Source organism: Bombina bombina, chromosome 4, assembly GCF_027579735.1.
Source record: "Bombina bombina isolate aBomBom1 chromosome 4, aBomBom1.pri, whole genome shotgun sequence".
Classification (NCBI taxonomy): domain Eukaryota; kingdom Metazoa; phylum Chordata; class Amphibia; order Anura; family Bombinatoridae; genus Bombina; species Bombina bombina.
The window spans coordinates 796,311,702-796,325,564 of record NC_069502.1 but is presented as its reverse complement, the minus strand read 5'-3'; the positions used below and the strand labels follow the sequence as shown (position 1 = coordinate 796,325,564).

Here is a 13,863-nt window from a genome sequence, read left to right as displayed (position 1 = left end):
TATGTGAATACCGTCAGCTACCTTCTCCAGCTTGCTCCTGTTTGTGTAAAGGGTCTTTTCATATGCAAAAGAAGGGGGAGGGGGGAGTGTCTTATTTTCCACTTGCAGTGGGCTTTCCAGCCGCATTTTCAACAGAGCTAAACTTAGAACTTCTAAGTAAGTTTTTTTAAACAGTTTTATACTGGATTTTTATAGTAGTGTCATGTATTACATGCAGTTATATGAAAATGAGTGTATACTGTCCCTTTAACTGGATTTGCTGGGATACGTGAGAGAACAAAATCTCCTCACAGGAGGATTTACTCAGAATCCTATTCGATACCCCTGAGAGACAATACCCTGAAACCATTGATTTTGGACAGATTTATCCAAACATCCTTGAAAAAAAACTTAATCTGCCCCCTACCAGCTGAGCTGGAATGAGAGTCGCACCTTCATGCAGACTTAGAGGCTGGCTTTTGGTTTCTTAAATGGCTTGGATTTATTCAATTTAATAAAGGTTTCCATTTGGAAACAGATTCCATAGGGAAGGATTAGGTTTTTGTTCCTTATTTGACAAAAAGAGCGAAAACGATTAGAAGCTCTATATTTACCCTTAGGTCTCTTATTACCTTGGAAAGAAAGAGATAGCAATCTAGACTTAAAAAGTCATATCAGCATTCCAAGATTTAAGCCACAAAGCTCTTCTAGCTAAAAATAGCTAAAGACATAGATCAAACATCAATCTTCATGATATAAAAAAATGACATAAAAAATGATTAGTATGTTGCAGTAAGCGAACAATGCTAGATAAATCAGAATCCAATTCTTGTTGTGCTAATTCTCCAACAAAAATGTTGATGCAGCTGCAACATCAGCCAAAGAAATTGCAGGCCTGAGACGACCTGAATATAAATAAGCTTTCCTTAGATAAGATTCAAGTTTCCTATCTAAAGGAACTTAAAGGGACATGAAATCCACATTTTTTCTTTCATGATTTAGAAAGAGAATGCAATTTTAACCCCTTAATGACTGAGGACGTGCAGGGTACGTCCTCAGAAAAAAGGCAGTTAATGCCTGAGAACGTACCCTGCACGTCCTCAGTCTGGAAAGCAGCTGGAAGCGATCCTGCTCGCTTCCAGCTGCTTTCCGGTTATTGCAGTGATGCCTCGATATCGAGGCATCCTGCAATAACATTTTTAAGCCATCCGGTGCAGAGAGAGCCACTCTGTTGCCCTCTCTGCACCGGAGATTGTTGGCTTACCGGCGTTGGTGGGTGGGAGGCTGGTGGGAGGCGGGTGGTGGCCATCGATGGCCTTGGCGACTTGCAGGAGGGGCGGGATCGTGGGCGTGGGCGGTCGGGGGCGCGCACTGGCGCGTGCACGGGGAGGGAGCGGGTGGGAACCGCTACACTACAGAATAAAGTAAAAAAAAAAAGCATACAAAAGGGAATACAAGTTTTTTTATTTATAAATCAATTAAGGTGTTGGGGTTTGTCTGTTAGGGGGGGTGAATCTACACTACAGAATTTATATTTTTGTTTTAAAAAAACACGTTTTTTTCTTGAAACTGGGTACTGGCAGACAGCTGCCAGTACCCAAGATGGCCCCCAATAATGCAGAGGGGGAGGGTAAGAGAGCTGTTTTGGGGGTGGATCAGGGAGGTTGGGGGCTAAGGGGGGATTCTACAAAGTAGCATATGTAAATATGCTAAAAAAAAAAAAAGAACAAATTAAAAAAACCTTTTATTTTAGTACTGGCAGAGTTTCTGCCAGTACTTAAGATGGCGGGGACAATTGTGGGGTGGGGGAGGGAAGGGAGCGGTTTGGGAGGGATCAGGGGGTCTGATGTGTCAGGTGGGAGGCTGATCTCTACACTAAAGCTAAAATTAACCCTGCAAGCTCCCTACAAACTACCTAATTAACCCCTTCACTGCTAGCCATAATATACGTGTGATGCGCAGCAGCATTTAGCGGCCTTCTAATTACCAAAAAGCAACGCCGAAGTCATATATGTCTGCTATTTCTGAACAAAGGGGATCCCAGAAAAGCATTTACAACCATTTGTGCATAATTGCATAAGCTGTTTGTAAATAATTTCAGTGAGAAACCTAAAATTTTGAAAAATTTAACGTTTTTTTAAATTTGATCGCATATGGTGGTGAAATGGTGGCATGAAATATACCAAAATGGGCCTAGATCAATACTTGGGGTTGTCTACTACACTACACTAAAGCTAAAATTAACCATACAAGCTCCCTACATGCTCCCTAATTAACCCCTTCACTGCTGGGCATAAAACACGTGTGGTGCGCAGTGGCATTTAGCAGCCTTCTAATTACCAAAAAGCAACACCAAAGCCATATATGTCTGCTATTTATGAACAAAGGGGATCCCAGAGAAGAATTTACAACCATTTATGCCATAATTGCACAAGTTGTTTGTAAATAATTTCAGTGAGAAACCTAAAGTTTGTGAAAAAATTTGTGAAAAAGTGAACAATTTTTTTTATTTGATCGCATTTGGCGGTGAAATGGTGGCATGAAATATACCAAAATGGGCCTAGATCAATACTTTGGGATGTCTTCTAAAAAAAAATATATACATGTCAATGGATATTCAGGGATTCCTGAAAGATATCAGTGTCCCAATGTAACTAGCACTCATTTTGAAAAAAAGTGGTTTGGAAATAGCAAAGTGCTACTTGTATTTATGGACCTATAACTTGCAAAAAAAGCAAAGAACATGTAAACATTGGGTATTTCTAAACTCAGAACAAAATTTAGAAACTATTTAGCATGGGATTTTTTTGGTGGTTGTAGATGTGTAACAGATTTTGGGGGTCAAAGTTAGAAAAAGTGTGTTTTCTTCCATTTTTTCCTCATATTTTATAAAAAAAATTAGAGTAAATTATAAGATATGATAAAAATAATGGTATCTTTAGAAAGCCCATTTAATGGCGAGAAAAACGGTATATAATATGTGTGGGTACAGTAAATGAGTAAGAGGAAAATTACAGCTAAACACAAACACCGCAAAAATGTAAAAATAGCCTTGGTCCCAAACGGACAGAAAATGGAAAAGTGCTGCGGTCATTAAGGGGTTAAACATCTTTCTAATTTACTTCTATTATCTAATTTGTTTTATTCTCTTGATATTCTTTGCTGAAAAGCATATCCAGATATGCTCAGTAGCTGCTGATTGGTTGCTGCACATAGAAGCCTCGCGTGATTGGCTCACCCATGTGTATTGCTTTTTCTTCAACTAAGGATATCTAAAAAATGAAGCAAAATAAATAATAGAAGTAAATTGTAATGTTGTTTAAATTTTTATTCTCTACCTGAATCATGAAAGAAAGATTTTGGGTTTAGTGGCCCTTTAAGTACTATCTTCCGTAGGAATAGAGGTACGTTCAGCAAGAATAGAAATAGCCCCATCAACTTTGAGGATCTTTTCCCAAAACTCTATAGAAATTGCTGGTAATGAATACAATTTTTAAACCTTGAAGAAGGAATAAAAGAAGTACCCGGCTTATTCCATTCCTTAGAAATCGTATTAGAAATAGCATCAGGAACAGGAAAAACCTCTGGAGTAACCACAGGAGGTTTAAAAACAAAATGTACTAGTTCTAATAATAAGAGGACTAGTTTCCACAATATCCAAAATAATTAACACTTCTTTAACAAAGAACGAAAATACTTCATTTTAAATAAATAAGTAGATTTGTTAGTGTCAATATTTGAGGAAGGATCTTCTGAATCCGATAGATCCTCATCAGAGGAGGATAATTCATTATGTTGTCGGTCATTAGAAATTTCATCAATCTTATGAGAAGTTTTAAAAGACCTTATATTAATTAGATGGCGGAATAGCAGACAAAAGCCTTCTAAATAGAATCTGTAACAAATTCTTTAAATTTCATAGGTATAACATGTACATTAAAAGTTGAAGGAACAACAACAGGCAATGTACTATTTACTGATGGACACAATATCTGCATGTAAAAGTTTATCATGATAACCAATACAAATGACATTCGGAAATATAATACACTTAGCTTTCGGGCAGCAAAGTTCCAACAGATTCTTCTGAGACGGGATCAGATTGAGACATCTTGCAAAATGTAAAATAAACAACATATAAAGCAAAATGTGTCAATTTCCTTATATGACAGTTTCAGGAATGGGAAAAAAAAATGCAAATAGCATAGCCCTCTGATATAGAAAAAGGCAAGAGGCAAATGGCAATGGGGTATTAAATTAAAGAAAAAATGTGGCGGCAAGTATGACGCACAACGTGACTGAAATTTTTTTGGCGCCAGCAACATCCGGAATGACACACTCGTGTCACTAACGACACAACCCTGTGTAAGGAACTTGGCATCAACTACGACGACGGAAATGACGAACTTGCGTCAACGGACGTACTTTCGCGCCAAAAATGACGCAATAAAGTCTAGCATTTGGCGTACCCGCGGACCTAATCCTGCGCGCAATTTGCAAGAAAAATGTAGTCAATTTGAAAAAAGACTAAACCCCAGGTAAGAAAAAATATTTCTTAATATGATAATCTTCCCCAAATATGAAACTGACAGTCTGCAAAAGGAAATACATGAACCTGACTCATGGCAAATATAAGTACAATACATATATTTAGAATTTTATATTAATGCATAAAGTGCCAAACCATAGCTGAGGTGTCTTAAGTAATAAAAAACATACTTACCGAAAGACACCCATCCACATATAGCAGATAGCCAAACCAGTATTGAAACAGTTATCAGTAGAGGTAATGGAATATGAGAGTATATTGTCGAACTGAAAAGGGAGGTAGGAGATGAATCTCTACGACCGATAACAGAGAACCTATGAAATAGATCTCCCGTGAGGAAAACCATTACTTTCAATAGGTGATACTCCCTTCACATCCCTCTGACATTCACTGTACTCTGAGAGGAATCGGGCTTCAAAATGCTGAGAAGCGCATATCAATGTAGAAATCAAGCACAAGCTTATTTCACCACCTCCATAGGAGGCAAAGTTTGTAAAACTGAATTGTGGGTGTGGTGAGGGGTGTATTTATAGGCATTTTGAGGTTTGGGAAACTTTGCCCCTTCTGGTAGGATTGTATATCCCATACGTCACTAGCTCATGGACTCTTGCCAATTACATGAAAGAAAGAGGCATTTTATTTTTGCAGACACAGATTCACAGTTTTGAGAACTAGAAAACCAGCAATATGTGATATCTTCAAGATAGAAAAATTGCCCAAAATAATCTGACAGAAACCTCTGGGAGAACATGACGTAAATGGATTAATGGAAATAATTAACCAAAAAACTTAAACCTTATTGTCATGAATATACAGCATTTTGCTATATAATTAAAAAGGAATCTATATTTTAGGCTGACTAACCTTTACATTATAATGTATTTTAATGGACACATTTGTCAAAATAAACTTTTATGATTCAGATAAAGCAGCAGTTTTATGACACTTTCCAATTTACTTCCATTAACAAATTTTGTGCAGTATTTTTATATACACTTTCTGGGGAACATGCTCCTACTGACAATGTGCTGAAGCTTACAGCGTATACGTATACTAGTCTTTTATTGGCTGATACCTGTCACATGATACAGAGGTCCGGAAAATGGTAGAAAAAATACATTTGTTAGAAAAAAAATCTACTGCTTATTTGAAATTCAGACTGACAAATTATCAAGGTCTGAATGGCCCCGGATCCCCCTGTTTTCGTGCGCTCGCCGGAAACAGCGTTCTTAAGACCGCTGCTCTTTAACTTGTCCGCTGCCTCTGAGCCACGGAAAGCAATCAACCCGATCAGATACGATCGAGTTGATTGACACCCCCTGCTAGTGGCCAATCTGTGAATCTGCAGAGGGCGGCATTGCACAAGCAGTTCACCAGAACTGCTTGCACAGTGCTAAATGCCGACAGCGTATGCTCTCGGCATTCGGCGATGTCTGTCGGACATGATTCGCTGAGCGGATCATGTCAGACATTCCGTTAATAAATCGGCCCCAAAGTGTTAAATCATTGTCTTTTTTGTATGCACATGTTAATTATGCAATTCTACTGCATGAGTGGTCCTTTAAATAGAAACCATCTTTTTATTTAAAAAAAAATATTTAAATAAAAAAAAATCTGATTTAAAGCAAAAGAATACGATTAAAATAAAAAATATACTTCTTAAAAAAACAAACAAAAAAAACCCCATTCACCTAGATTTGGAGTTTTGTCGGTAAAGACCTGCAGTGCTAACAAGCCTTTTTTTTTCCAGTGCACCCTTAAGACAACGCTGGTATTACGAGTTTTCTGAATGGCTGCGTTAGCCTCAGAAAAGTGAGCGTTTAGCCAAATTTAGCTCCACTTCAACCCTCAATACTAGCGTTGCTTACGGTTGCGGTAAGCTGGAAAAACGTGCTCATGCACGATTTCCCCATAGGAAACAATGGGGCTGAGCTGGCTGAAAAAAAACCTAACACCTGCAAAAATGCAGCGTTCAGTTCCTAACGCAGCCCCATTGTTTCCTATGGGGAAACACTTTCTAAGTCTACACCTAACATGAACCCCGAGTCTAAACACCCCTAACCTTACACTTATTAACCCCTAATCTGCCGCCCCCGCTATCGCTGACACCTGCATTTTACTATTAACCCCTAATCTGCCGCTCCAGACACCGCCACAACCTACATTATAGCTATGAACCACTAATCTGCTGTCTTTAACATTGCCGACACCTATATTATATTTATTAACCCCTAATCTGTCCCCCCCAACGTCGCCGCCACCTACCTACACTTATTAACCCCTAATCTGCCGACCGGACATCGCCGACACTATAATAAATGTATTAACCCCTAAACCACCGCACTCCCGCCTCGCAAACACTATAATAAATTGTATTAACCCCTAATCTGCCCTCCCTAACATCGCTGCCACCTACCTACAATTATTAACCCCTAATCTCCCGCCCCCAACGTCACTGCTACTATAATAAAGTTATTAACCCCTAAACCTAAGTCTAACCCTAACACCCCCCTAACATAAATATAATTTAAACGAACTAAAATTACTATAATTAAATAAATTAATCCTATTTAAAACTAAATACTTACCTATAAAATAAACCCTAATATAGCTACAATATAACTAATAGTTACATTGTAGCTATTTTAGGATTTATATTTATTTTACAGGCAACTTTGTATTTATTTTAACTAGGTACAATAGCTATTAAATAGTTAACTATTTAATAGCTACCTAGTTAAAATAATTACAAAATTACCTGTAAAATAAATCCTACATACACATCATACACCTAACACTACACTATCAATAAATTAATTAAATAAATTAACTACAATTATCTAAACTAAAATACAATTAAATAAACTAAACTATAATACAAAAAAACAAACACTAAATGACAAAAAAATTAAAAAAATTACAAGAATTTTAATCTAATGACACCTAATCTAATGACACCTAATAAAATAAAAAAGCCCCCCAAAATAATAAAATTCCCTACCCTAAACTAAATTACAAAGTAATCGGCTCTTTTACCAGCCCTTAAAAGGGCTTTTTTGCGGGGCATTGCCCCAAAGTAATCAGCTCTTTTACCTGTAAAAAAAAAATACAATCCCTCCCCCCCAACATTACAACCCACCACCCACACACCCCTACTCTAAAACCCACCCGATCCCCCCCCCTTAGAAAAACCTAACACTACCTCATTGAAGATCACCCTACCTTGAGCCGTCTTCAGCCAGCCGACTGGGACAGAAGAGGACATCCGGACCGGCAGAAATCTTCATCCTATCCGGGCAGAAGAGGACATCTGGACCGGCAGACGTCTTCATCCAGGTTGCATCTTCTATCTTCATCCTTCCGGAGCGGAGCCATCTTCTATCCAGCCGACGCGGAGCCATCCTCTTCTTCCGACTGACTAACGACGAATGAAGGTTCTTTTAAATGACGTCATCCAAGATGGCGTCCATCGAATTCCGGTTGGCTGATAGAATCCTATCAGAATTAAGGTAGGAAAAATCTGATTGGTTGAAGTTCAATCTGATTGGATGAGCCAATAGAATTGACCTCGCATTTTATTGGCTGATCCAATCAGCCAATCTGATTGAACTTCAATCCGATTGGCTGATTAAATCAACCAATCAGATTTTTCCTACCTTAATTCCGATTGGCTGATAGAATCCTATCAGCCAATCGGAATTCGAGGGACGCCATCTTGGATGACGTCATTTAAAGGAACCTTCATTCATCGTTAGTCCGTCGGATGAAGAGGATGGCTCCGCGTCGGCTGGATAGAAGATGGCTCTGCTCCGGAAGGATGAAGATAGAAGATGTCTGCCAGTCCGGATGTCCTCTTCTGCCCGGATAGGATGAAGACTTCTGCCGGTCCGGAAGTCCTCTTCTGTCCCATCGGTGGCCGGCTGGCTGAAGACGGCTCAAGATTGGGTGATCTTCAATGGGGTAGTGTTAGGTTTTTTTTAAGGCGGGATCGGTTGGGTTTTAGAGTAGGGGTGTGTGGGTGGTGGGTTGTAATGTTGGGGGGGGGGATTGTATTTTTTTTTTTTTTTTACAGGTAAAAGAGCTGATTACTTTGGGGCACTGCCAGCAAAAAGCCCTTTTAAGGGCTGGTAAAAGAGCTGATTACTTTGTAATTTAGTTTAGGGTAGGGAATTTTATTATTTTGGGGTGCTTTTTTATTTTATTAGGGGGTTTATATTAGGTGTAATTAGATTAAAATTCTTGTAATATTTTTTGTAATTTAGTGTTTTTTTTTTGTATTATAGTTTAGTTTATTTAATTGTATTTTAGTTTAGATAATTGTAGTTAATTTATTTAATTTATTGATAGTGTAGTGTTAGGTGTATTTGTAACTTAGGTTAGGATTTATTTGACAGGTAATTTTGTAATTATTTTAACTAGGTAGCTATTAAATAGTTAATAACTATTTAATAGCTATTGTACCTAGTTAATTAAATACAAAGTTGCCTGTAAAATAAATATAAATCCTAAAATAGCTACAATGTAACTATTAGTTATATTGTAGCTATATAAGGGTTTATTTTATAGGTAAGTATTAGTTTTAAATAGGATTAATTTATTTAATTATAGTAATTTTAGTTCGTTTTATTTAAATTATATTTAAGTTAGGGGGGTGTTAGGGTTAGACTTAGGTTTAGGGGTTAATAACTTTATTATAGTAGCGTTGACGTTGGGGCGGGAGATTAGGGGTTAATAATTGTAGGTAGGTGGTAGCGATGTTAGGGAGGGCAGATTAGGGGTTAATAAAATTTATTATAGTGTTTGCGAGGTGGGAGTGCGGCGGTTTAAGGGTTAATACATTTATTAAAGTGGCAGCGATGTCCGGTCGGCAGAGTAGGGGTTAATAAGTGTAGTTAGGTTGCGGCGACGTTGGGGGGGGGCAGATTAGGGGTTAATAAATATAATGTAGGTGTCGGCGATGTTAGGGACAGCAGATTAGGGGTTCATAGCTATAATGTAGGTGGCGGCGGTGTCCGGTCGGCAGATTAGGGGTCAAATAATTTTATTATAGGGTTTGCGATGTGGGGGGCCTCGGTTTAGAGGTTCATAGGTAGTTTATGGGTGTTAGTGTACTTTGTAGCACTGTAGTTAAGAGCTTTATGTTCCGGCGTTAGCCCATAAAACTCTTAACTACTGACTTTTTTATGCGGTAGGAGTTTTGGAGGTAGAAGCTGTACCACTCACTTTTCTCCAAGACTCGTAATACCAGCGTTAGGTAAATCCCATTAAAAAGATAGGATACGCAATTGACGTAAGGGGATTTGCAGTAGCCTCGAGTCGCGGAAAAAAAGTGAGCGGTACACCTGTACCTGCCAAACTCTAAATACCAGCGGGCGTTAAAAAGCAGCGTTAGGACCCCTTAATGCTGCTTTTTAATGCTAACGCAGAAATCTAAATCTAGGTGATTGACTTTTATCCAATCTGTGTTGTTGTGTATTTCTCTAAGGAGGAGTGGGAGTATATGGAGGGACACAAGGAGCTTTATAAGGACGCGATGATGGAGACTCACAAAGCACTAAGGACAATGGAGATCCCAGGAAACGAGAGCTCAGGTAATGCTGTAAGTGCACAAACACGACTGACGTGACTGACAGAGAGTAAATCTACAGTGAATCCGTCATGTGTGATCTAATGAGCTGTCTAATTATAAACAAGCTTTGTATATAATATAAATACAAGAATTTTTTTAAAGGGGTGTGAGAGACATTTTGTCAGGAATATTAAAGCAATTATTTATTAATATTTTCATATGCAAAAACATTTACATAACAGACTAATAGGAAACATACAGGATTTAATGCTATATTGGACTCTACAAGGCTGATAGGAAATATTAGGTTTATGCAGATCATCTGTTCTGTTGAAAAGAAAAAATATGTTTAAATTGAATGTAAAGTTTAATGAGAAAGTGCTCATAAAAAAATACTCGTAAAAACAGGGGCACTTTTATTAAAGGGACATTCAACACTTAGTGTAACAGGTTTTTATATAGTAAATTAAGAAACGGAGGTCCGCCTACACTATACCCCTCCTCCCTTGCCGCCTTGCTTCTGTCCTAATCAGCAAATCAGAATCCAGTCCTTGGACTGAAATTGCACGCGCGTGTAATTTCAGTCCGAGGACTGGATTCTGATTTGCTTATCAGTTTAAGAAGAAGGCAGCTACGTAATAGTGGGGGGAGTTCGGCATCCATATTGACCGGGTATTAGAGTAGTTAGCGCCGCTGATTAGGACAGAAGCAAGGCGGCAAGGGAGGAGGGGTATAGTGTAGGCGGACCTCCGTTTCTTAATTTACTATATAAAAACCTGTTACACTAAGTGTTGAATGTCCCTTTAATTAAACTTTACATTTAAGCATTTTTTTTTTTTAAATACTTAACTTTTTCCTTATGACAGCAGACCGGCAATCCTCCGTCCGCAGCTCCTGCTGTACTTCGTATATCGATGAAGAGTCTGGCTTCCTCGAATCATTGCGTGGCCTTACGATCTGTACGCCTTGGGGTGCACGCAACGATTGCAGGAAGCTGGATTTGTCATTGCTGTGCTAAGTACAGCCGAGCTGTGGGAGGAAGATCGCCGGTCTACTGTCATAAGGAGAAAGGTAAGTGTTAAAAAAATAAATGCTTAAAGGGACAGTAAAGTCAAAACTAAACTTTCATGATTCAGATAGGGCATGCAATTTTAAAGAACTTTCTAATTTATTCCTATTATCTAATTCTCTTCGTTCTCTTGTTAACGTTATTTGAAAAAGCAGGTATCTAAGATAAGGAGCTGGACCATTTTTGTATAGAGCTTTCTGATTGGTGGCCAATAAGCAATTGCTACCCATGTTCTGAACCAAAATGGGCCGGCTCCTAAGCTTAAATTCTTGCTTTTCAAATAAATAGCAAGATACCAAGAGAACCAAGAATTTATGAAAGAAAAAAATGGGTTTAGTATCCCTTTAAATGTAAAGTTTAATGAATGAAAGTGCCCCTGTTTTTAAAAGTATTTTTTAAAAAACTGGCACTTTCTCGTTAAACTTTACAATTACTTTAAAGGGACAATCAACACCAGCATTTTTTTTGTTTAAAAAGATGGATAATCCCTTTATTACCCATTCCCCAGTTTTGCATAACGAACACAGTTATAATAATACATGTTTTACTTCTGTAATTACCTTGTATCTATTCCTCTGCAGACTGCCCCCTTATTTCAGTTCATTTGACAGACTTGCATTTTAGCCAATCAGTGCTCACTCTTTAAGTTCACGTGCATAAGCTCAATGTTATCTATGTGAAACACATGAACTAATGCCCCCTAGTGGTGAAAAATTGTTAAAATGCTTTCAGATTAGAGGCGGCCTTCATGGTCTAAGAAATTAACATATGAACCTCCTAGGTTTAACTTTTAGCTAAGAATACCAAGAGAACAAAGCAAAATTGGTGATAAAAGTAAATTGGAAAGTTGTTTAAAATTACATTTTTTTTTTTGGAATTAACGGTCCCTTTAAAGATACTTCTTCTTTTTTTTTATTTTTTTATTCTCTATTGGAACTAACAGGTCACAGTGATGACAATCTAGACAACGGAGATGCAGAACTTGCACAGAATATTCAGCCAGTGGAGACCCCATCAGACGTCTCTGCAGGTGAGCGATCTATGGCAGAAGCTGCAGTTATTTATTTATTTATTTGCAACGTGAAATGATTTAATTCCTGTTAATAATTAGTGACTAACAATGTGTGAATATAATTCTGTGCTCATAAATAAAAAAATATACTTAATTTCTCTTGTTAAGTGTATCCAGTCTACAGATCATCAATTACTTGTGGGATATTCTCCTTCCCAACAGGAAGTTGCAAGAGGATCACCCACAGCAGAGCTGCTATATAGCTCCTCCCCTCACTGCCATATCCAGTCATTCTATTGCAACTCTCAACAAAGATGGACGTAGTAAGAGGAGAGTGGTGTATTATAGTTAGTTTTTTAACTTCAATCAAAAGTTTGTTATTTCTTCTGTTATGTGTGATCAGCTCCACGGGTCATCATTACTTCTGGGATATAACTCCTCCCCAACAGGAAATGCAAGAGGATTCACCCAGCAGAGCTGCATATAGCTCCTCCCCTCTACGTCAGTCCCCGTCATTCTCTTGCACCCAACGACTAGATAGGATGTGTGAGAGGACTATGGTGATTATACTTAGTTTTTATGACTTCAATCAAAAGTTTGTTATTTTACAATAGCACCGGAGCGTGTTATTACTTCTCTGGCACGAGTTTGAGGAAGAATCTGCCAGAGTTTTTTTACTATGATTTTACCGGAGTAGTTAAGATCATATTGCTGTTCTCGGCCATCTGAGGGAGGTAAAAGCTTCAGATCAGGGGACAGCGGGCAGATGAATCTGCATTGAGGTATGTAGCAGTTTTTATTTTCTGAATGGAATTGATGAGAAAATCCTGCCATACCGTTATAATGACATGTATGTATACACTTCAGTATTCTGGGGATGGTATTTCACCGGAACTACTCTGTTAAAAGTCACTAATCCTTTTAATAAGTATTTATCATGTTAAACGTTTTTGCTGGAAATGTAGAATCGTTTACATTGCTGAGGTACTGAGTGAATAAATATTTGGGCATTATTTTCCACTTGGCAGTTGTTTGCTTTTAATTGTGACAGTTTCGTTTCTCTTCACTGCTGTGTGTGAGGGGGAGGGGCCGTTTTTGGCGCTCTTTGCTACGCATCAAAAATTCCAGTCAGTTACTCTTATATTTCCTGCATGATCCGGTTCATCTTGACAGATCTCAGGGGTCTTCAAACTTCTTTGGAGGGAGGTAGATTCTCTCAGCAGAAGCTGTGAGAATTTTATATTGACTGTGAATAAAAACGATTGCTCTGTAATTTTTATGTCAAATTTAATTATTGTTATTTTACTAATGGGAACAAACCTTTGCTAAAAGTTGTTGTAGTTTTAAAGTTTGATGCTATAACTGTTTTTCAGTTCATTATTTCAACTGTCATTTAATCGTTTAGTACCTCTTTGAGGCACAGTACGTTTTTGCTAAAAAAATATTATAACCAATGCAAGTTTATTGCCAGTGTGTTTAAACATGTCTGACTCAAGGAAGATATCTGTGTCATTTGTTCCAATGCCAAGGTGGAGCACATAGAAATTTATGTACTAAACTGTATTGATGCTACTTTAAATAAAAGTCAATCTGTACAAATGTGAACAAATTTCACCAAACAGCGAGGGGAGAGTTATGCCGACTAACTCGCCTCACGCGGCAGTACCTGCATCTCCCGCCCGGGA

The 13,863-nt window shown here is 38.1% G+C and overlaps 1 long non-coding RNA gene across 1 annotated transcript in view; it reads left to right on the top strand.

Moving 5' to 3' along the window:
• Nucleotides 1-10,061, top strand: part of LOC128657006 (uncharacterized) — a 36,823-nt gene extending 26,762 nt beyond the window's left edge. Inside the window, exon 3 of the long non-coding RNA XR_008402076.1 lies at nucleotides 10,014-10,061. This is a non-coding gene — a long non-coding RNA (uncharacterized LOC128657006). The remainder of the gene's footprint in view (nucleotides 1-10,013) is intronic.
• The last annotated feature ends 3,802 nt before the right edge of the window (nucleotides 10,062-13,863 follow it).